The sequence below is a fragment of the Ornithodoros turicata genome, chromosome 2 (genome assembly GCF_037126465.1).
Source record: "Ornithodoros turicata isolate Travis chromosome 2, ASM3712646v1, whole genome shotgun sequence".
Classification (NCBI taxonomy): Eukaryota; Metazoa; Arthropoda; class Arachnida; order Ixodida; family Argasidae; genus Ornithodoros; species Ornithodoros turicata.
Window position 1 is genome coordinate 1,217,012 of NC_088202.1, and position 24,493 is coordinate 1,241,504.

At 43.1% G+C, this 24,493-nt stretch overlaps 1 long non-coding RNA gene across 1 annotated transcript in view; it reads right to left on the reverse strand.

Moving 5' to 3' along the window:
• LOC135382990 (uncharacterized) overlaps positions 1–24,213 on the reverse strand; it is a 45,125-nt gene extending 20,912 nt beyond the window's left edge. Inside the window, exons 1-2 of the long non-coding RNA XR_010419590.1 lie at positions 23,935–24,213; positions 13,067–13,131 (exon numbers count right to left, since the gene is read on the reverse strand). This is a non-coding gene — a long non-coding RNA (uncharacterized LOC135382990). The remainder of the gene's footprint in view (positions 1–13,066; positions 13,132–23,934) is intronic.
• Between the last annotated feature and the right edge of the window lie 280 nt (positions 24,214–24,493).

Below are 24,493 nucleotides of genomic sequence, written 5' to 3' on the forward strand. Positions count from 1 at the left end.
TATAACTTAACTGGCAACGAATTCCAACTTCTATCTCTGTTCCATATAACCTGTGTTAAGTGAATATCTGTGAAGTAAGTAGTACATATGCGGGACTGGTGGTTATATACTTTCAATGTAACACTCTTTTTTCTTTTTCATTGCTGGCGAAGTGATGCATTAAAGAACCCATTTATCTTGTGACTATGATGCAATAAAGAGTTTTCTTCAATGACATATTGATTTTGTTTTTAAAAATCGCGCAAATTAACTCTTGTTTGGGGGATAGGAGGTACCCGTAAGTGTGCATTGGCTGCACCTCGGGAAATCGTTGGGGTACGATACAGGCTGCCGATAACGGACCATTAACATCCCCGTGTTGCAAACCGTACGCCGGACCATGGTCGGGAGCCGACCCGGTCGGCTCGGTCGCCGCTGGCACACCGACGTTGGGTCGTCGCGCTGTGCTGCCTGGGTGATTTCTTGTGTCAGCGAGCAGTTGCAGTTTACGACGTGTTTATCTATCGATTTGTTGTGCTGTAACGGGCAAATTAGCGGACTTAAGCGGCTCTTTATTTTCCGTCGTTGTCTTTCGAACAGCGCGTGTTGTTCCGGTGAAAATTGAGTTGAATGAATCATCACAGTCCCAACGTATATCGCGCAGTGTTGACCAAGGCAAAGAACCAAGAATTCTGGTCTGTTATGCTTTTGTAGACTGTCTGGCTTAGCAGTGTGCTATCCACACATAGTTGCATTCTCATACGAGTAATTTGACTGAATAAAAACAGCCGAAGTGCCTGTAATAGCTGTAGCTCGGTATGTTTAGTAGATTTGCACCGTTTGTAGTTCGTTGCGCGTTCAGGAACACCAAATTTATTCGAAGTTAAGACACCGATGATGCCGCACCGTACAGCAGCATTTATCATTGTGAGCCATATTTCATTTGTTAAAATTCGTCGTCATATTTGTTCAAAAATAAAAGCACAAGCCGGCGTACTTGAATTGATCTCCTTGAATTGCTTACGGCGAACATCTGCAAATGTTGCGCAGGGTTTTGCACCATACTAAGCGCAAAAGCATATCTGATTAGAATAAATATTTCAAGAGGAAGTCATATAAATATATTGTTATTTATAGCTATTTTCCATTCCAGTGATGATATGTGGCTACGCGAAAGATTCCGAAAAAGAAAAAACAACAGCATGGCTAGCAGGATGTTGCTGCCCAGGGAGTCTTTGCTGAAGAGGTGAGCTGTTAAGATTACAAATGTACCCTACGGTTCTGTTGTGAAGTGAAAAATTGTGCAGTAGTGCACGAATGTGAATTCGTGCACTACTTTTCTAAGAAAAAACAAACAAGAAAAGCAAAGCCATGCATGCATTATTTCATGAGTTGAATGTACCACTGTTTCATATTCACATGTTTCCATTAAGTGAATGAACTAATGCAACTAAATTCATCTCATGGTCATGCTTTGTGTTTACCTGGAAGTCACAGTTTTAAGGCTTGTAATTTTTTGTCTAGATGAAGATTTACGTTAGCCTTGTATGAAATAACGGACACATATCAACATGTATGCATCTTGTGCACATTAAAACCAGCCATGCAGAGTGAAATGCCTGTCTTTTTTATATACTCTAGGCTATTCACGGTTGCTCTTTGCTTCTTGCAGGTTTACTCATTCCAGAAGCAAGAATTGTACCATTGTAAAGCCAATGGAAATAAACTGACGTCGTCTGAGATAGGTGTTCCTTCTTGACCAATGACTGTAGGATGACTCCAAAAAATGTCACAACAAAGCCAATGTTCATCTAGCTCTCCACAAGTAGCTAACTCCACATAGCAGCCTGCTGCTTCACAGCAACATCAACGCTACCTTGGGGGTGTACAATTATTATTGGGGGTGTATTATACAATATGCTGCATTGTCCTGTGTTATAGCGTACTGATTGCCTCACAATATGCGTATATATATGATAAGGGCCCTAAGGGCACACTGCATGGCTTATACCCTCCGGAATGTATATCCATACCTGGCTGCAACGTTGCATATAAATGCACGTTACAATACACATTTTGGCTTCTGGCCGTTATGAGACATCTTCGGCCGTAATGAGATTTCCTTCGGCCGTATTGAGACTTTGGCCGTAATGAGACACTTGGGGATTAAAGGATTATAGGCCGTATTGAGACTTTCGGCCGTATTGAGACATCGGCCGTAATGAGACTTAGGTCGTAATGAGATACAATCAGTTCAGCCTGTGTCGTTAGTCCTGCCTCCCCTCAGCGGCACTCCGTGGCCACTTGGACCATTGTTGCCGACGGCCAACAGTAGTAATATTATGGTGGGCGTGAGGCCAGATCAGAAACTCAGACATTGCCACCAGGGCAGCGACACCGTCGCGTCTGGTTCGTTCGCGTATTTTTCCCCGCGCTGCGCGTATGCGGAGGGTTGTCCGCGCGCTTATAACATGCATAGACATACAAAGAAGGGTCATACACAAAAAGTACAAGTGAAAATATATTTATTAAAGTCATTAGTGTCAGGAATTATGTTATGACTCTGCGTGAAGGGGAAAAACCCAGCCAAAAGCACGAAGCAGAAGAAACACAATACACGTAATAATGAATATACTTATTACAGGTATGATTCTGTAGCATTGAAGGGGTATCACAATTTTTTTATTAGTGGTAATCACACAAGTTTTCAATTAACCAAAAGGAGTAGCACATTTAATCAAAGAAGATATTTAATCAATATGATTACAATCAAAATTACAAGTTTTATTTCAAAAAGTCTGACATTATTATATGTGAGCACCATAGTGGAGTTTTAATTACAAACAACAACAACTTTATTTTTGACCTGGGAGAGTGGGGAGTTTCATCGTCACAGGTGATACTCTACCCCATTGCTGGTGGGAATGGAGGGAATAAAATAACGAGCCCCTTTACAATAACGATCGAAGTCCGATGGTGTCCAGAAATGTCAGAAGAGCTTTGAGCGCAGAGCGTTGCTGTGCTGGACTGGGCCAGGGACCAAGCAATTTCGATAGGGAGAAAGGGCGAAATGGCAGTCGACGAAGAGGCTCGGAGAGTGTGGTTCGGGAAGGTTGGTAGTGAGGGCAATGAAGAAGAATATGCTCCAGATCCTCAAGAGCACCACAGTGGCAGCATTACAAAGTTCTGATAGATGTATGTAACTCCAAGAACAATAGCCGGGCCGACTTCTCTAGCAATTTTGTATTATTTTTTTCCAGCGCGCGGTGGGTGGCGCGCAGGTGAGGGGGCTGTCCGGGTGCTTACCAGCGGGCCGACGGGCTCGGTGTGCCCTTATCATTCTGCATTTTTCATCCTGCGCCGACTTCTCTCGCGATTTTTTTTCAGCCGGCGCGGTGAGTGGCGCGCAGGTGAGGGGGCCGTCCGAGTGCTTACCAGCGGGCCGAAAGCCTGAGCGTACACTTATCGTTCTGTGTTTTTCCACCTGGGCCGACTTCTTTGTCGATTTTTCACCCAGGCCGACTTCATTCGCAATTTTTTTTCAGGCGGCGCGTGAGTGGTTTACATGTAAGTAGGGACATGCACACTCTCATCCCATCCAGGCGACGATACCGTCACACCCGGGCCGACTTCTATCGTCATTTTTCAATCTGGGCCGACATGAATCGCAAATTTTTTCCCGCTACAACCCGTATTTTTTCCCGTGTGCAGTAGGCGGTTTACATGCAAAGGATAGTAAAGCCTAATAGCGGCAGGAATTATGTTGTAACTCTGTGTGAAGGCGAAAAACCCAGCCAAAAAAAAGAAAGCAGAAGGAATGCAATACACATAATAAAAATATGGGAAGCTAAGTTGAATATTCCAGCACGACACAATTAATCAATTTCTTATGATGTGAATAGCACACATGCAAGGAAATAACGAGAAATACGATCAACAGCTAATAGAGAACCAAAACCCATCACGTAAACAAGAGGTACACAAAGGATAAATAATTGAATTAAATAATTCATTGAAATAAATAATTGAAATTGAAAAAGAATCTATCAAAACGAGAAACATGACGAATTTAATACAGCACAGAGCTAACGCTGAATAGCAGACAAACAATTTGAACGGTGCATCGTCCGCACGTAAACAATAGACAGGAAAATAATATCGAAACAAGATCAACATATAATAGTGGGTCAAAACAATGCACAATCCAACACGTAAACAAGAGGTACACAAAGGATAAATAGTTGAAGAACAATCTATCAAAACGATAAACATGCACGCACTTAACACTGAATAGCAGGGAAATACTCTAAACGGCGCATGTGCCAACGTGTAAACAACAGACACATGCAGGAAAATAATTGAAAAAGAATCTATCGAAACGAGAAACATGCACGGATGAATAGCAGAGAAACACTCTAAACGGCGCATCTGCCAACGTGTAAACAACAGGCACATGCAGGAAAATAACTGAAAAAGAATCTATCAAAACGAGAAACATGCACGGAGCTAGCACTGAATAGCAGAGAAACACTTTGAACGGCACACCATCCACACGTAAACAATAGGTACATGCAATGAAATAATGAGAAATACAATCAGCAGCTAATACAGAACCAAACATATGCACCAAAGCAAACAAGAGGTACGCAACAGAAAATAATTGAAAAACATTCTATCAAAACGATAAACATGCACGGATGAATAGCAGAGAAACGCTTTGAACGATGCATCTGCCAACATGTAAACAACGCACAGGAAAATAATAGCGAAACAAACTATCAAACATTACAAATTTATTAAACTGAAAAGGAAATAATATATCTTTTGAACTATCATAAAATCAACCTTGCGACCTAACAATATACAATTTTCGTCCTACTCGGACACTATAAACATTACCTTGACGGAGATATCCAACACATGCAGTACAGACAAGCTTCACACGGTACAACCAGACTTGAGTCCGGTGGGGTCACTCTCTCCCTCTATACAGCCTGAAGCGAAGAATCTGCACATCTGCTGTCAATCTACGGGGTGGGGAAACCCTCTCTCTTTTTCACATTCTTTCCTTCAAAAGGAAATATTCTTAGGACCGGTGTACAGAGACGAAATTTTTTATTGATCGCAAATAGACATTGGAATTATTCGATTCTCAAGAACACAATAAGAATTCTATCAACAAACAATAGCACGCAAAAAGAAAAAAAAAATCTAACAATAGACTTTTATGTCAGTGCAAACTGGTTTTAGAGAAACAATATCTAAGCAAATAAGAAATATTATCGGCGCAAACAATACTCAACCAAAACCAGAAACGCTGCATTTTAATGTATTTCAGATCTGACACAACTATTATGCATACATTATTCCCAACTCACAAAATATCAATCGAGTGAATATCTCAAGTAAAAAGAGAAAGTCAAATTTATTCAATGATAGAAACAATACTCATTCGAAAACGAGAATCAAATTTAATTACATCGTTTTATGACAACTTTTCAATAGTAATTTCTACACGCAGAAGCACTGCTTCTGAAATGCAAATTAATGTAAAAGTTTGCTACAGTGAAAATCAACGCACTCAACTTAAAAATACTTTCCCAACTAGTAGAATATTATTATTAATATCAATCGAGCGATCATATGAAGCAAACTCAAACCAGTAATTAATTTAGGAAAACACTTTCTGACCAAGCAGGGCGATACATCACAGGAACACATTCAGAGCCCACTAACAACAACAAAAAAAAAGAACGAGTGAGAGAGGGAAGCTGAGCTCCCATGCACTTTCGCCAAGGTTACGCCCCACAGAGAGTAGGGGGATCCCACAATGGTCGTGGTCAAAGTCCTAAACTAACTCCAACAACTCAAGCCGGGAATTGAGGATTCTAGTGCGTTTAAATCTCGCGTTTTTCTCGCTCATGACATCTTTTTTGTAAATTGACTTTCATAATTCTCACAACAGGTGGGTATTAATAACATTCTGAACATGATAACATAATAAATTTTTAATAAATAAAATTAGCGCCGATATGATTTAATTAAGTGTCGAGGCACGCTACAAAACAGAACAGACAATTGCTATACATTGAAGAGATGGACGGATTTTGTACTCGTTACCATAGGTCATAGGAGGACCTTATCAAAAACTGCTTCGAAAAGGAGGAGCCTAGAAACGATTCAATTATCGCTGCAGTTCAATACGTCCTAGACATGGTCATATTCGGAGATATGGTGCAAATTATGGAATTCAAGATGCGAGAAATTGTATGCCGAATCTACAATAGTTATAAAAATATTTGCACGTCAACATCGGAAGGACCACTGGGATTGATGGTGGAGTTTTTGAGGTTTGCTAACGAAGAATTGAAATACACTAGACCAAACGTAATTGTAAGCATTGCAATGGGCATTGCATTAATCAAGAAAGCAATCAGATCAAATTATCATATACAAGCAGTCTATATCGAACGATTCATTACGGATTTGTTGAAATTACACCTAATGGTTGAAATGGAAAGTACATAAAAAATCTTATCACATGATATATTCCACCCTAGAGCCTCTACACATTTATTTTATTCTACCAGTCAATGATGTCGAACAAAACAGAAGTTCAATATTGTCGTGCAAAGTCTGATGTATCATCACTTATTGAAACTCAACAAACATATCAATTGTGGTGGACCACCGGACGATTTTCATCTAATACTCTCTTGTACGCCATTCAAGAATCTTCATACAAAGAAAGGAAACATCAATAAGAGACTGTGCAAGTTCATCGCAACAAAGTGCAAGTTGTTGAAGCAATACAAACACGGCGACAACATATCACCTGCGTTAATCAACGATGGATTCAAGCGCCCAATAATCAGAATAAACTACTTGATGTCTTCGGAATTCATAAATCAAGACAACAAACGGAAAAACTTCAGAGTTTGGAATAGAACTGTAATTTATCGAAATAAACAAGTGTATAACTGAAATGTTAAATGCATTCTTTGTCATCATTGTAATGTATTCTACACATCGCAACGAAAACAGCTTATGATTAGATTGAAGATTGCTAAGGAGACGTTTATTCCACACTATGTACAAGGATCTTCGCATGGAATTTCAATTAGCGATTCTTCAACAATTTTGTTTGTATTACTTCAACAACTTGCACTTTGTTGCGTTGAACTTGCACAGTCTCTTATTGATGTTTCCTTTCTTTGTATGAAGATTCTTGAATGGCGTACAAGAGAGTATTAGACGAAAATCGTCCCGTGGTCCACCACAATTGATATGTTTGTTGAGTTTCAATAAGTGATGATACATCAGACCTTGCACGACAATATTGAACTTCTGTTCATTCGACATCATTGACTGGTAGAATAAAATAAATGTGTAGAGGTTCTCGGGTGGAATATATCACGTGATAAGATTGTACTTTCCATTTCAACCGTTAGGTGTAATTTTAACAAATCCGTAATGAATCGTTCGATATAGAGTGCTTGTACATGATAATTCGATCTGATTGCTTTCTTGATTAATGCAATGCCCATTGCAATGATTACAATTACGTTTGGTCTAGTGTATTTCAATTCTTCGTTAGCAAACCTCAAAAACTCCACCACCAATCCCAGTGGTCCTTCCGATGTTGACGTGCAAATATTTTTATAACTATTGTAGATTCGGCATACAAGTTCTCGCATCTTGAATTCCATAATTTGCACCATATTTCCGAATACGACCATGTCTAGGACGTATTGAAATGCAGCGATAATTGAATCGTTTCGAGGCTCCTCCTTTTCAAGCACAGCTTTTCATCAGGTCCTCCCATGACCTATGGTAACGAGTACAAAATCCGTCCATCTATTCTATGTATAGCAATTGTCTGTTCTGTTTTGTAGTGTGCCTCGACACTTAATAAAATCATATCGGTGCTAATTTTATTTATTAAAAATTTATTATGTTATCGTGTTTAGAATGTTATTAATATCCACCTGTCGTGAGAATTATGAAAGTCAATTTACAAAAAAGATGTCATGAGCGAGAAAAACGCGAGCTTTAAACGCACTAGAATCCTGAATTCCCGGCTTGAGTTGTAGTTAGTTTATGACTTTGACCACGACCATTTTGGGATCCCCCTACTCCCTGTGGGGCGTAACCTTGCCGAAAGTGCATGGGAGCTCAGCTTCCCTCTCACTCGTTCTTTTTGTTGTTGTTGTTAGTGGGCTCTGAATGAAAAAGATGTGTTCCTGTGATGTATCGCCCTGCTTGGTCAGAAAGTGTTTCCCTAAATAAATTACTGGCTTGAGTTTGCTTCAGATGATCGCTCGATTGATATTAATAAAAATATTCTACTAGTTGGGAAAGTATTTTTAAGTTGTGTGCGATGATTTTCACTGTAGCAAACTTTTACATTAATTTGCATTTCAGACGAGTTGTTTGTTTGCGGCTTCTGCATGTAGAAATTACTATTGCAAAGTTGTCATAAAACGATGTAATTAAATTTGATTCTCGTTTTCGAATGAGTACCGTTTCTATCATTGAATAAATTTCACTTTCTCTCCCTGCTTCAGATATTCACTCGATTGATATTTTGTGAGTTGAGAATAATGTATGCATAATAGTTGTGTCAGATCTGAAATACATTAAAATGCAGCGTTTCTCGTTTTCGTTGATTATTGTTTGTGCCGATAATATTTCTCATTTGCTTACATAATGTTTCTCTAAAACCCGTTTGCACTGACATAAAAGTATATTCTTAGATTTGTTTTTCTTTTTGCGTGCTATTGTTTGTTGATAGAATTCTTATTGTGTTCTTGAGAATCGAATAATTCCAATGTCTATTTGCGACCGATAAAAAATTTCGTCTCTGTGCACCGGTCCTAAGGATATTTCCTTTTGGAGGAAAGAATGTGAAAAAGAGAGAGGGTTTCCCCACCCCGTAGATTGACAACAGATGTGCGGATTCTTTGCTTTGGGCTGTATAGAGGGAGAGAGTGACCCTACCGGACTCAAGTCTGGTTGTACTGTGTAAAGCTTATCTGTACTGCTCTCAGTGGCGTATCTAGAGCTACCTGCGCCCATGGCAACATGGTTAACATGATGTCCTCGGGGATGGGTTTTCGTGTGGTCCGCACTAGGTTTCACACTACAACCTCTCTAATGGCGGTTTTTCTTTAGACCATGTACGAATGTGCCAGGTTGAGTGCCCGACCTGGCAGATTCACACCCGACCACATAATGGCGCCCCTGTTCATCTGGGGCCCATGGCACCTGTCCACACCTGCCACACTCTAGATACGCCTCTGACTGCTCTAGTACTCTGTACTAGTACTAGTCTGTACTCTGTAGGACGAAAATTGTATATTGTTAGGTCGCAAGGTTGATTTTATGATAGTTCAAAAGATATATTATTTCCATTTCAATTTATTAAAGTTTTAATGGTCTGATAGTTTGTTTCGCTATTATTTTCCTGTGTGTTGTTTACATGTTGGCACACGCATCGTTCAAAGCGTTTCTCTGCTATTCATCCTTGCATGTTTATCGTTTTGATAGATTGTTTTTCAATTATTTTCTTTTGCGTACCTCTTGTTTGCTTTGGTGCATATGTTTGGTTCTGTATTAGCTGCTGATTGTATTTCTCATTATTTCATTGCATGTACCTATTGTTTACGTGTGGATAGTGTGCCGTTCAAAGTGTTTCTCTGCTATTCAGTGCTAGCTCCGTGCATGTTTCTCGTTTTGATTGATTCTTTTTCAATTATTTTCCTTTATGTGTCTGTTGTTTACACGTTGGCAGATGCGCCGTTTAGAGTGTTTCTCTGCTATTTATCCGTGCATATTTATCGTTTCGATAGATTCTTTTTCAATTATTTTCCTGCATGTGTCTGTTGTTTACACGTAGGCAGATGCGTCGTTCAGAGTATTTCTCTGCTATTCAGTGTTAAGTGCGTGCATGTTTCTCGTTTTGATAGATTGTTCTTCAACTATTTATCCTTTGTGTACCTCTTGTTTACGTGTTGGATTGTGCATTGTTTTGACTCTCTATTATCTGTTGATCTTGTTTCGATATTATTTTCCTGTCTATTGTTTACGTGTGGACGATGAACCGTTCAAATTGTTTGTCTGCTATTCAGCGTTAGCTCTGTGCTGTATTAAATTCGTCATGTTTCTCGGTTTGATAGATTCTTTTTCAATTATTTATCCTTTGTGTACCTCTTGTTTACGTGATGGGTTTTGGTTCTCTATTAGCTGTTGATCGTATTTCTCGTTATTTCCTTGCATGTGTGCTATTCACATCATAAGAAATTGATTAATTGTGTCGTGTTGGAATATTCAACTTAGCTTCCCATATTTTTTATTTTGTGTATTGCATTCCTTCTGCTTTCTTTTTTTTCTCTGCTGGGTTTTTCACCTTCACGCAGAGTTACAACATAATTCCTGCCACTATTTGGCTTTACTATCATTTGCATGTAAACCGCTACTGCACACCTGTTGTAGCGGGAAAAAATTAGCGATTCAAGTCGGCCCATATTGAAAAATGACGATAGAAGTCGGCCCGGGTGTGACGGTATCGTCGCCTGGATGGGATGAGAGTGTGCATGTCCCTACTTACATGTAAACCACTCACGCGGCGCCTGAAAAAAAATTGCGAACGAAGTCGGCCCGGGTGAAAAATTGCCAAAGTCGGCCCAGGTGGAAAAATACAGAACGATAAGTGTACGCTCAGCCTTTCGGCCCACTGGTAAGCACTCGGACAGCCCCTCACCTGCGCGCCACTCACAGCGCCGGCTGAAAAAAAAATCGCGAAAGAAGTCGACCCAGGTGGAAAAATCGCCAAAGAAGTCGTCCCAAGATGAAAAATGCACAACGATAAGGGCGCACCGAGCCCGTCCGCCCACTGGTAAGCACCCGAACAGCCCCCACACCTGCGCACCATCCACCGCGCGCTAAAAAAAATCGCTAGAGAAGTCGGCCCAGAGTGAAAAAAATGCACTACGATAAGGGCGCGCCGAGCCCGTCGGCCCGCTGGTAAGCAGCCGGACAGCCCCTCACCTGCGCGCCAGCCACCGCGCGCTGGAAAAAATAATAAAAGAAAATGCTAGAGAAGTCGGCCCGGCTATTGTTCTTGAAGTTACATACATCTATCAGAACTCTGTAATTAAAACTCCACTATGGTTCTCACATATAATAATGTGAGACTTTTTATAATAAAACTTGTAATTTTGATTGTAATCATATTGATTAAAAATATCTTCTTTGATTAAATGTGCTACTCCTTCTGGTTAATTAAAAACTTGTGTGATTACCACAAATAAAAAAATTGTGATACCCCTTCAATGCTATAGCATCATACCTGTAATAAGTATATTCTTTATTACGTGTATTGTGTTTATTCTGCTTCATGCTTTCATGCTGGGTTTTTCCCCTTCACGCAGAGTCATAACGTAATTCCTGACACTAATGACTCTAATAAATATATTTTCACTTGTACTTGTGTATGACCCTTCTTGGCATGTCTATGCATGTTATAAGCGCGCGGACAGCCCTCCGCACACGCGCCGCATGGGGAAAAATACGCGAACGAACCAGAGGCGACGGTGTCGCTGCCCTAGTGGCAATGTCTGAGTTTCTCATCCGGCCTCACGCCCAACATAATGTTGCTACTGCCAACCAATACCCTAGGCATCCTGGTTGCGTTTGACCTGTCAACCGCTACAAGTGCTCATGGACACAAAATGGCAAACATAACCTGATTTTATACATTAAGTCAAGCCCGACACTGAGGACACCGATGCCCTCCGTCAAGCTGCCGATGAAGGTGTGGAAGGGCTTCGAAGCGATGATGTTCATACCCACTCTCTGCGCCCTGGCTCTGGGTTTTTGCTCCCGTGGACGTTCCGTCGCAACGATCTTCGCTCCCTCAATCCATTCGAGCAATGTCTAACAACGGCGATGAACAGCTCCAATTGGAAACTCAGTACCAGGAATTAATCCGCTCGATGCACTTTGTCGTCCCACATTGCCTCAGGTTTCCCCCGAATAAGGCAGTGACGGTATCTGCGTCTTCTGTTGCTAACCCTTCGGTTTGTGCCAATCGGTTGATCCTCGAAACCACGCGTTGAGTTACCGCCGTTGTCAGTCACCCCCCATCCCGTCCCTCTCTCATTCCATTGAGTCGTCTGCTGATTCGTCAGTTCTCCTTGGATTCAGCTCTTAACTTCAATTCAGGGAAGTGAGAAGTTGGGAGAAAGAGGAGCGGCCGCCCCCCCCCCCCCTGATATATGCCTTGCCCCCTTTTAATTCACGGAGATCACGCAGCGTGTATAGTATCCCGCCAGAAATCTGTATTTTTGCAGGATTTCCATGTCAAATAAATTTTGCTTTCTGAAAGTAACTTTTCCTTCGGGCAGGGAAAAACTGTTACATTACATAAGCGTTTTATTATGAAATTTTTCTGCATACAAAACTTTCTTAGTCCCCAATTTATGAAAACTTAACCCTCCACGCGTCGGAGGGCCTCCGACTTTAATGCAGTTTCATGACGTCACTCGACGTCTTATTGGTCTCCATCCTCCCACATCGCACGGAACTCATGACACGTCTAGACGAATCACTACTCGTTATCCCAAAACCAAACTACAGCGATATATACAATACCTCTGACACAAAAACAATTTGCCGAGCCCGTAACAAACAAACGCGAAACTAGAAAACATAAACGACAACGTCGACGAAGCTTGCACAAGCACAACTTGTACACAACAACCGAAGCCCAACTTGGCTTACTGAAGCGAGCTCCATCTGACATGAGATAAGCACATCAGCCTTCATCCACCAAGAAGGAATGGAATCTAAAAACTACTCGGGAAAACCTTGTGCTTTTCGTGTCATTTTAATGTCATGGCGGAAGGCGAGTTTCCCTGAACATATTCTTCGGAATTCACGCGTTGCACATTAGCGACAGACTGACGCGCAAACGGTTTTAGCCGGAAGGAGTGCTGGACGTCACTGCGTTAGAAGCACCCTTTCAGAGTACAAAAAGGAACACAACAAGGTTATCACCAAGATACGCAGAAAGATAAGTACTCACACTTTTGAAGCTCAACGGGTCACACGCTGTCCTCCTTGGGCACACAAAATCGGATGTCACTAAAGCTGCAACAGGTACGAAGAGAAGATACACATCGTGAGTTTGTCTTCCGAAGGACGAAAATGTTATTTCAGCTAGCATAAAACGTGTGGCGCGCACAGATATACAGGGTGCTTCTTTTTAGCTGCAACAAATTTTCATAAAAAGTGGAGTTGCCTCAGCTTTCACTTTCGTCATTGGATTACTCGACGGGGCTGCTACTAGGAAGCCGTACGTATTCTCAGTTAGGGGACAAATTAAGAGGGACATTTCCATCAACCTATTAATTATTGACTTTGGGGAGCACATTGCACTTCTAATATTCAAGCCTGATCTTCACATGATACTCTAGTACCACTGACGAAGCAGGAAAGTAATCGCAGCGCGCGTCACAGACCTAATTATTTATTTATTTTATTTACCAAATTTTTATTTTTATTCTTTAATTATTTCTTATACCTACGCATTTTATGGCAACAGCATTTGCCTTAACAGTGTTTGCAGTGTTCCTGCTCCTATCTACTTATAGCTGCCTTAAATGAACTATCGCATCCGGCAATGAGTGTAAAAGACCGGTACGGTAGTGTTCGACACCGCTTCACAGTCAACTTCGCCAAGTTTCCCTTCCGAAAACAGCTTGCATCTTAAAAACATAGCCGATCCATTGGTGCATCTGGTGAAAATGGATTACCATTAAAACTTGAAAACTCTTTGGGAACTCTGCTTCACAACGCTACACAACCCTTTAACGACACTTCAGAAACGGTGCAGAGCCCTACACACAACCCGACACAACACTGACGCAAGACAGCATGCACAGCCAAATAATACTTTCGGGCTTCCTCCGATTCAGCTTGGCGACGCCGTCCCGCAGCATCAGCCTTCTTTCGCTGCCGCTCCTCTGCACAGCTTTGATAACCCATGGCGCGCCCACACAGACACGTCTGAATATGTCGACCACCACAGATGCACCAGTCTTCCTCAGATACCCGCGGATGCGGCTGTATAATATGTACCACTTCGCCGACACACCTTTTTCCAAGCTCATTGGCCTGCAATCCTATTTGATACGCGTGTAACTGCGTGCAGCTCCTCGGCCGTTTCAGCATAGTTTCCAAATAGCACGGCAGGCACGGCGTCATCCTATGTTCCGTGTTCTGGTGGTGTCAGTCGACCGAACAATTTGTAGGAATATGTTTCCGGGCTCATCCGTGCGTCAGTGTGATTCTACACATGTGCTGTTTTTGTACACAACTACGTGTTTTGTTTTGCAATAAACCTATATTCCCCCCCCCCCCACAACTATTATCTCACGAACACTCCATGAACTGCGGAACTGGAATGTTTCATGAGTTGGAGCGGTTGGAGCGTGAAGAGTATGTTCGGGCGCCGTCGGACTTTGAGGAGTGACAACAAAGACAGGATTACGTGCCACACATGCGCTTTCCGCTTCGCTGTAATATATGGCGCACAGCAACCAGCAAAAACAAACAGATGCTCATCACGAAATGATACGCACGCATGAGACTGGTTCCATATTACGAATTGAACAGTGTGTTCGTTCTGCTTCAAGTTGTACCTTTGTTTCAGTGTGTCAGCCACACAGCGGGCCTTGTACACACAGTGCACCCATGTATCAGATCTCTGAATCAGCGCTATGTGCCAAATACATGTTTCTTTTAGCCAAAAGTGGCTTTAGTTATTTTGAATACTGAATCACGGCTGCAGAGTGAAATCCACTAGAAGTCGATGGTAGCCAAGACTGTCAAAAAGGCCATCTAAAGATTGAGGCTCCTGATTGGGCGACTGGTTATGCATATGTGTACAGTGTTGCAATTTCCTTGGTCGTGTGCCCGGTCATAGGCTCCTATGGCCCGGTGTTGTGTGAATTTTCTTAAACACTGAGCTCTATGGGGAGCTGTTGAAGCATGGCTGCGCTACCGACTTCCGACTACTGACTTCCGTCCGCGCTTCTTTCGTAGCGAGGATTCGAATGCTAAAACATTAAAAAGGAGCTTTACAGCTTCGCACTCCCTCTGCACCTAAGGAAGCTCCAGTGATCGTAATACCATGATGACGTCAGCCGAGCACACGCATGGAAACGCAGCGCAGACGATTGTCCCCGATGTCGTGTGCTTCGCGTTCACATCATAACATGCTAAGTGAAAAGTCCTCGGTAAAAACACTGACCTACCACTGTTTACCTGACCTACCACTGTCGGCCTACCACTGTGTGTTCTGACGCGATCATGTTACGTGAAACGCGGTGCTAAGCCTGGTTCACACTATTATGGATTCGACACTAGTAGTAGAAATAGGAAGATTTGCAGAACTAGAGATACTGGTGACCATAGGTCTCGTCTGATTAGGGAGATATCTAGAGCAAGATACTGAGCGTCAAGACCGCTCATGCGTTTCGCGGCCGCGCGTCGCGTACACATGCCCTTCCTTCTCGGGTTGGAACATGCATCAACATGTAAAGTACATAACCACCAACCAAAATGAATCTTATTCCGATTCCACATCATTTATTACATCTCCGAACGAGGAGGCCCCATACTCATTCTTGATTCGACCCCTCACTTATCAACCTTCGTCACAGATGTCGACCAGTTGTGGGTCCCTGAAAACCCGAAACATGAAAGAACGTGCAGCAGTACATATTAGTCCTCTGGAAATCAATTTAAAATTTTTAGTGCTTAAAAAGGGATGTCCTATTCGGTTGTGGAACATGCATACGAGTCCATTATTAGTCGACCAAGAGAGAGAGAGATACATGATGACGATGATATGGGGATGACTACCGCTCATCCGCTCGACCAAACATCAAACATACAAGCACATATTTGGCATATGACGGTACGTGGATACTATTTATATGAGATATGCATGGAGACTTCAAGTGAGTAGTGCACATGCCACTTGAGGTGGCGGTTGATACAGGCGTTTTTTGACCATCCTGTCATGGTTTAGCCCCATCGAGCGACATCGCCGCTATCTCGCTCGATGCGTTTCCGTGTCTAATATCTTGGCCTGCAGCAGTCATATCGGGACGCGGTTTGTTGTGACGAACCCCCTTTCTTTCCGCTCAGCGTAGACCTCGCGGCTTGTGAGAAATCGTGACGGCTGTCGAGATATTTGGAAATTCTAGGCTTCAGTCGGCCCTTCTCAACTTGGAAGTCCTGCAACTCCCGCCCCGTTTGTCGGATCGAGACCAAATTTTAGGTGCAAACGGGTCTGGAATAGCTCCACGATCACTCAAATCACACAGGAGCTGATCTCTAGCGGTTTGGAAGTTGTAGGCGGAGACGCGTTAGTAAAATTCGTTTTTTTCAAACTTCAGGGCTATTTTTTGAAAGAAGCCCGTTCATATTTGCAGATCGTACTGCTCCCGACGCAGAGCACGTGGTAAAGTTTACCACATCTCTCTAGCCTTAACGGTGGAACTGTGCCGACATTCGTCTGGAAAGGCTTCGGAAAACCCAGGGTAAACCTCAGACAGCACAGCCGATGACAGGATTCGAACCCGTGTCACCCGTGTCACATGGGGCCGGTGCATTTTTTTCGACAACGTGTTTTTACTGGCGTAGGAAGGTGATTGAGGTCTCTTTTTGACGAGGAAAACGTCCTCTTTCCGATAGCGTTGGTCCCGTGTTCGAGCGACCCTCCGTTCCCTTGCCATATTGCGAAGAGTGCCTGGACAGGTGGCCTCCGGGAGCGTTTCTGCCGTTTCTGAGCTCCGGCGTCCATTTCGCTTGTAAACTTCGTTCCGCTCGCATGCGTTTGCTTTTGCTCCCGTTGTCGCGCGTTTCGTCGTCGCTCTCGTGCCCCGGACTGTTGTCAATGTGTTTTACGCCGTACCAGTGTTGCTTGGAAGTGCTTTTATGTGTGTACCTTGGAAGATGCGTCCAGAGGCCCTGCGATTTCGTGAATTAGGGGTTAGTTCTGTGTCTGTATGCCATGTTTCGTGCAACTTTTGTTTGGCATCCTTCCTAGCTTGTGCGTTTCTATTAGTTTATAGTGCTGTTTATATATAGTTTTTAGTGCTCGTTACCCTACTAGCACTTATCAGGGTGAAGATGTCACATTTGATGCTTCAGTGGCCCTGTTACTAATGTTGAATCTGTGAATTTCAGATGCTTTCGACATATTCATTTCTGTGAACAACGCAGTTGGAACAGCACACACACGACGTGGGAAGATACAGCACAGAAATGTTGTAACTGTAAAGATGTGACGAATCCAAAATTTGTCGAACCCGACTCCGAATACAAGTAAGGCTATACGAACACACGAATATTACGAATCTCGAATCTTTTCAATCTTTTCTTTAAAAAAGAGTTTCAAAAGCCAGGAAAAAGACGCTTCTAGTGGAAAGTGTTTTGAAGCAGAGTATGATGCCTTTGTTCCAAGAAAAACAAATTAAATAATGCTTCAGTTTCAGGAGAAAATATACCCATATATAGTTCTTGTTTTACGTAATTATTCAACACGTTGTTCATCGACAACAAGAAATGCATAAATCCTCGCGTCTCAAGCAAAAAAAGTTACTTTTAAACTTGTAATGTAACAGTTCCTGCCTAAACTCTTTCAGTCTAGAGCAATGTAAACAAACAAACAAGAAAACACCTGTCGGTCAATGAGGCTTTCGACGGGCTCCGGAGCCGCCATTTTGAAAAACAAACAAAAAAAAAACGTGGTTCGGGGAGATTCGATTCGCCGTTTCGGGCACTAGGATTAGGATTCGCGAATCTGGAATCTCTGCCTAGGATTCGAAGATTCGTGGATTCGGTTGGCACATCCCTAGTTGAAAGACATCAGCTAAGTTACGCTAAAGTCCGTTGCAGAGCTTTTATGAGTACTGCGAAGCATGTGGGCATATGCTTCACCCATGCAACTTCGTCATCTGCTCCACCGCAGTACAAGCCTTTACAGCTATGCTCTTGAATGTAAAAACTGCCGAATGATTTTAATAAATAATTTGCAGGGAAGTAGAATGTGTCGCAGCTTACAGTCTCTTCTAGATGTGTGTCGAAACGTCGTAGCGGGTGCATGTGAATTGTAGATCCCCAACAAGTGGCGTTATCCGGGCGTCATTTTCAAGATTTTACCCGTTTTCAAGGTATGTAGTCAGTGTTGGAGACATCCACGTTACTACACGGGTATCCATGCTCTTACCCGTATTCGCAGGCAATGGGATTGCTGGAGGGAGAACGCAGTCAGACCGCTACCATCGGCGTTCTATGTAAGGGTATGCATACACATCGATGCGTACTTCACGGTGACATGGTGCTGTAGCAGTGTTTTTAAAAGTACATTTCTTGCAGGCTAAGCTCACATGAGGCGGCAGGCAGGGGAGTCCGTATTTGTGATGCTATGGTGAAAACAGAATCTCGCCGAAGTTGGATGGCGTGAATCTTTGCGCACGAAAGGCAAGCCGGACGGGACATCGCAAATCACCAGGTATACGAAACGCAGTGCAGCATGATCGTCGATTATCTCAGTGCTTCAACATATTTTCGTCGTCGCATTCCGGACATTGCGGGTACATGCCTTGTGTACCGGTGCTGTGTGTGTTTGTGTACTTCATGCTTTCAAAGACCAGTGCTCAATAACCAGTTGCGGAAAAATGACTGTCATGTTACGCTGTGATATAATACCTGATGAGGTGATACGATGCTATGAAGCTCAGTTTCATAGGAGATACAGTGTTTGATCTCACGTTGCTTGTTCGTCCCACTCATGCACTGTTGTGCAGCGTTGATGTAACGTTTAGAGAAAGCCAGTAAGACTGACTAAGCCACGGGTTAAAGGTCCACTTGACGTCCGTCAAAGGTCGTCTCTGACGTACGACGGACTCCTTTGGGACGTGCGTGGATGTTATTTTGGCATTTCTGATTACATCCCAAGTATGTCAAAAATATGTTCCAGGATGTCGTCAAGATTTTTTCGTCGTCCTGAGTGCAACATTATCGGTGACATCGGTGGTTTACTGGGGTCCATCGCTCAGGCTTACCTCAGGGAGTTTATCTTACAACCGCACCACACAGAGGGCAGTGTATCCTAGCGTTTGTGACACACGGTCAATAATCTCTCGCCTCCCATTTTTGCATGATATTGCTGTCAGTTCCTTTTAATCTGTACAGTCTATACACCCCCACCCAAAAAAAAAGAATAAAAGCAAATAGAAATGAGAGAAACGCAGACGGATTCTAAACAAAAAAACATTTCGTTCTATTCTGTGTGCCTCCTTTTTTGCCGCAAATAGATAGTTCTAGTACATCGTACACTACCCCTACCGCATTTGCCTGGTGTGATTACGATTGAATGTTATACTTCGATGATTTCACACCCTATCATTTTGCCAGAAGTGTCGAACACACCCGACGCAAATATAGTTTTGTCAGGTCTAATTAGTGATTCTAGGCACAACCTGGTTATACTATAGAGCCTACTTCTATTTTATTTCATTTTTCATTTTTGTTAGAAACCGATTCGTATGGAAGCAAATACACAGTCGCTACTTTGTCGACTACCCCACAGTTGATCCTAGCAATCGTAGGGAACGCCACTATGACACCGTTCCAATAAGTCGACAAACGACATATTTCTTCTTTTACCATCATCATCAGCATCACCAGCAAAATCGAAGTTATCATGCCAAAACATGAACATTTTTCGTTCCCTAACGATAAATATGATACTTCGATTTTTTAAAAAAATGTAATTTCTAATGATCATGAAACAGATTCATCATGAAAGAGATCATGAGTCATTCGATGAAATGCGGTTTAATGAATTGGCGTTGATGCAATGTCGTTCAACGAAACGCTGTTCGATAAAACGGCGCCGATGTAATGGACGGACATCGAATAACTATGGAACCAAGCTGTACGCTAATACTGTGCTTCACAGAATACGTCGCTGCTCAACGTCGTTGCGGGACGTCCCGCTTCTCGTAAATGACCTCCCTCGGGGCGAAGAGGTTTGACGACATGCCTTTTTCTAAGGGTTAGGCCCCATATCATCCAAATGTCCATTTCCACCGACGTCCCAAATCAACAAAAAGCTCATTTCATCCGAAGAAATGTTTGGAGGTTCCGGGCTTTCGGTTGATCAGGGCACGGGGGTGGCAGTGACGCATATCCCGCAAATGCTCTTTTCATCCGAGCGCCCAGAACCACCGAAAGCGGGATACTTGAAAGAGCACGCTTCCCCGTTTGTCAGGGAGAGGAGGAAGGGTGAGCGGTTCTTGGGTGTGCGGGAATTCAATGTACTTCCTGCAACTGACTCACAAGTGAAGTTTGCCAAGGAAAGGTATTATTGAACGCGTTCAAGAAGTGATCCGATCCGAATAGAGAGATATTTTCCATATAAGTGACTGAAGTCCAGGCACTGTGTAGGTCATGAAAATGGAAAACGAATAGTAACAAAGCGCCCACGGCACAGGTCCCGAAAAAGGTTACAAAAAGGGCCTCCTCCTTTGTGTTCTTTAATGCGTTCTGTTAATACAGTTTAGACCAGTGATGGCCAGTAGTTAAACTACTAGTTAAACTACCTCATTGTAGTTAAAAAGTATTTATAAACTACTTGCAGAAATGTAGTGGCAACTACTACTTAAACTACTATTTCGAGTAGTTAACTGCAGTAGTTAGGTTACTGCAGGCGCCAACTACTTCCGATTTTGCCGCAAGCTTTACGGCACGATTGCGCTACCGACTTTTACCTTGGGCTACTTGTTTGATGAGAACGGAGGTGCAGAGCAATTGTGCCGTGCATGTGTACTAAACCTTCACTTTTATCACTGCTTATGATTCATATTTAGGTGTCCAAGAACACTATAGAATGGGATTGGTGTTGATGGACAACGTTAAGTAGTTATAAATGTAGTTAAAATACATTGCAGTAGTTAAAGAAGTAGTTTTAACTACGTCCCCTGAACAGTAGTTGAACTACTAGTTGAACTACTCCATCGCGAAATAGTTAGTAGTTATAGTTAAACTACTGTAGAAGTAGTTAGTGGCCATCACTGGTTTCGACGTTCAGAAAACACTCTATTACCCGGCTGAAACAACCCCCTAGTAAAACCTTGTAAGCAGTATGAATGCAATGAAGCCAACATATCGTCTGAACTGTCAATCTCCTCAAAAGGCGCTTGAGGTTTGTGTGTTTTCCGCCGTCCCGCTATATGTTCCAGACACAAGACATACCATTCCCATCATGTTCTTTTTCCGTGCCTCATGACGCGGACCTCCATGAGCTTCCGAAAATAGTGATTCTCCCGTGAGCAACGTGCATACGTATAAAATTCATTTTCGAAATATCTCTATGTTCAGATGACTTCTTGAACGCGATCTCATTTGTACACACCGAGAGGGTCGTGTCATTTCTACCCACCCAAGCTGAGGCTTCTTTAATATAGATTCCGTGCATCAGCTCTCATTTTTATATCAGTCATATCTGTTACATCTCGCGGAGATCCAGATGCTAGATCTCTAAGGAGAATTATTAAGCACGGAAACAAAAGAAGCTGTAGAAGTCAGCGGACTGCGTACACCACGTTACAGAACATTTCGAGCACCGGATGAGCAGCACCCAGGGACTCACGTGATGGCTAGGGTCACATCACCCTCTCTGGTGAGCTGCAGGAAGCACAGCTCGAGGCAGAGTTAACTGGAACGCGACTTCGACCGCCAAATCGGGAAGCCACCCTAGCGGCGCTTAGGCACTGATGTACGGCGTCTCGGAACTGTTTGCACCACTCAAACGCTTTGCTGCGGCTAAGTGTATCGTGGCCATACTGAGCCTGAAGCCTTCTGTGAATTTCAGATGACTTTACACTTTCATTCACGAGAAACTTAATGACAATTCGCTGTTCGATGTGCTCGCTCACCTCTTTGTCGGCCATCTTGTCCAGCATTTGTATACTCAGAAGACAGGAAGTCCCGGTTTGACTTGAACACCTCTCGTAGTTGGGCAACCCGCTGCTCGATAGTTTCGAGACCGCGCGAAAAAAGTGCTAGCTGGCAAATTCTGGGCGTTCGGAAAGCGCCACGCGAACATGCGATCTGGAAAAAACGTTGCCACGAAATGATCACCCCAACTCGCCATTATGCTGCGAGGGTGTCCGCCTTGGCATGAGATGTGGGCTCGGCATTACCCTCAACTGTGGTTATCATCGCGACGTTTGTTTGGGTTTGAGGCGATTATATAAAGGTGCATACTGACCGATATCACGCGGATGCAATGCTGTTATCTCATTAACACACAAATGTGGACACCAAATCCAATAAATTTGCCACTAGACTCCGTGCATCCTCATTTGTTTCATCACAAATCTGAAAATGCCCAACTGAGCGAACACGACTACCTTCGCGTGTATCAATGAGACAAAGTCATCGCATCCGCGCGATATCAGCCGACATACATCTTTACATAATCGCCACAAACACAAACAAACGTCGCGCTGATAACCACAGCTGAGGGTAATGCTGAGTCTACAGCTCATGGCAAGGCGGACGCTCCAGCAGCAACAGTGGGACAATCGAAACACTGTTTGCCTTTATTTCTCGTAAGAGCCGCTAGGGTTGCTCTCCCCACGGCATTAGCTCCGCCAGTCGAAGTGGCGAGTAACTCTGTTTCGAGCTGTACATTGGATACCCGCACAGTTAGTATCCGCTCACCCTTCCTCCTTTCCCTGTTAAACGGGGGAAGCGTGTCCTTTCTGAGTATCCCGCTTTCGGTGGTTCTGGGCGCTAGGATGAAACGAGCATTTGGGGGATATGGGTCACTGCCACCCGCGTGCCCAGATCAACCGAAAGCCCAGAAGCTGCGAATATTTTTTCGGAGGAAATGAGCTTTTGGTTGATTTGGGACGTCGGTGGAAATGGGCGTTTGGAGGATAGGAGCTGCTACATCTTCTAAGAGCAGCTTTTTGTTTTGGCCTCCCCGTAATCCCTTTGTTCCTTCCTGTGAGCGGGAATCAGCGTGCACGCCAAGTGAAACTGTGTTCCAGGTCAGGCGGCCAATTTTCTGCAAAGGCCACTGGAATCCCTTCGTGACCATCTGCCCGGTGTTATGTATGAAACCTATGTTACATGAAATTATATACGTTGACATGGCAAATAAACATGGGTGCAACATGACGAGGCATGACGACTGCAAAAGGCAGTCATTTCGTTAGCTCTCTATTGATAATGAATATTGTACGCGGTGGAGTACTAAGATGAAACAAAGAAGAAAAAAACGCATTAAAGAAGAAATGATAACGGACTCCGCTTTCAAGTGGAACTGCCCCATTGAGAACATAGAGTATCTTGGATAAGGTAGGCGAAGAAGCAAGCCGGCTGAGGTAAAGAAAATGAGATATAACATCTCCATTTTTTTCTTTTAAAAATCAATCAATCAAAATGAGATATGAAATTTGGATCCGGGACAACTGCTCACCACAGAACCGCTGAAGCCGGACAATTGCTCACCACCTCCTCTGGAAAGCGCCCCAAATAGCAAAGGACGTACCTAATGTGCAGTATTCATTGTATCAAGTGTGCGTATGCATTGCCATACCATAGTACTCTCAATCGTCCTGGCGAATGTTAATACAGACAAGTGTGCATTAGTTGGTTCGTTTGTCAACATTATACCGTCACAAAACCGTGCGCAAGGAAAGTGGCTCAGAAGCATACCTAATGAAATCAAAAACGTTTATACTCTGCCCTATACTGCTCTAAGGAAAAGGAAGACCGCAGATATGTCGCTTCCTAACAAGTCGCATTTATACCCATAATAATCCGCAGCAATGCTGTTTTGAAGATTGTAAAATGACTTACAATATCCAAAAAGGCAAAAAAGCAGCAATCCCGGAACAGCAGTCATCATCACTTTCGGCACAGAGCTGCGTGTTTCTTCGAATACACTGTACGTGCAACAACCAAATGCATGTCGACTGAACACCTGCGCTCTTGGGTTTAACCTTTTTGAAGTTGAAGCGAAAACCACTATTTTAAAAAGGAACAAGTGCACAAATGAACTGACTGTTACAGATAGCATTGTTGCTGACATCTAAACCCAATTTGCGGCGTGTGAACTATAATACAGTTCCTAGAATGCCAGCCGGCTCCGCAACGGCGGTGAGTAACGTGATTGTGCAGCTGGCTGGAACGAGAGCGATACAGAAACGAATGGAAACGAGCTTCAAGCAGCAAGCTCCTCGTCAGATTCACTTGTGCAGTTATGTTATGCAATTTGTGTCATTCATTCCTTTATTTATGAAAATAATTATTATTAATTCCGTGTTGGCGCCGCGAAGCAACTGCGAATTTATGAAAATAACAGTGTTGTTGTATGTGCCACGAAACATGACAAATAAAGTAACGAAATAACAGCTGA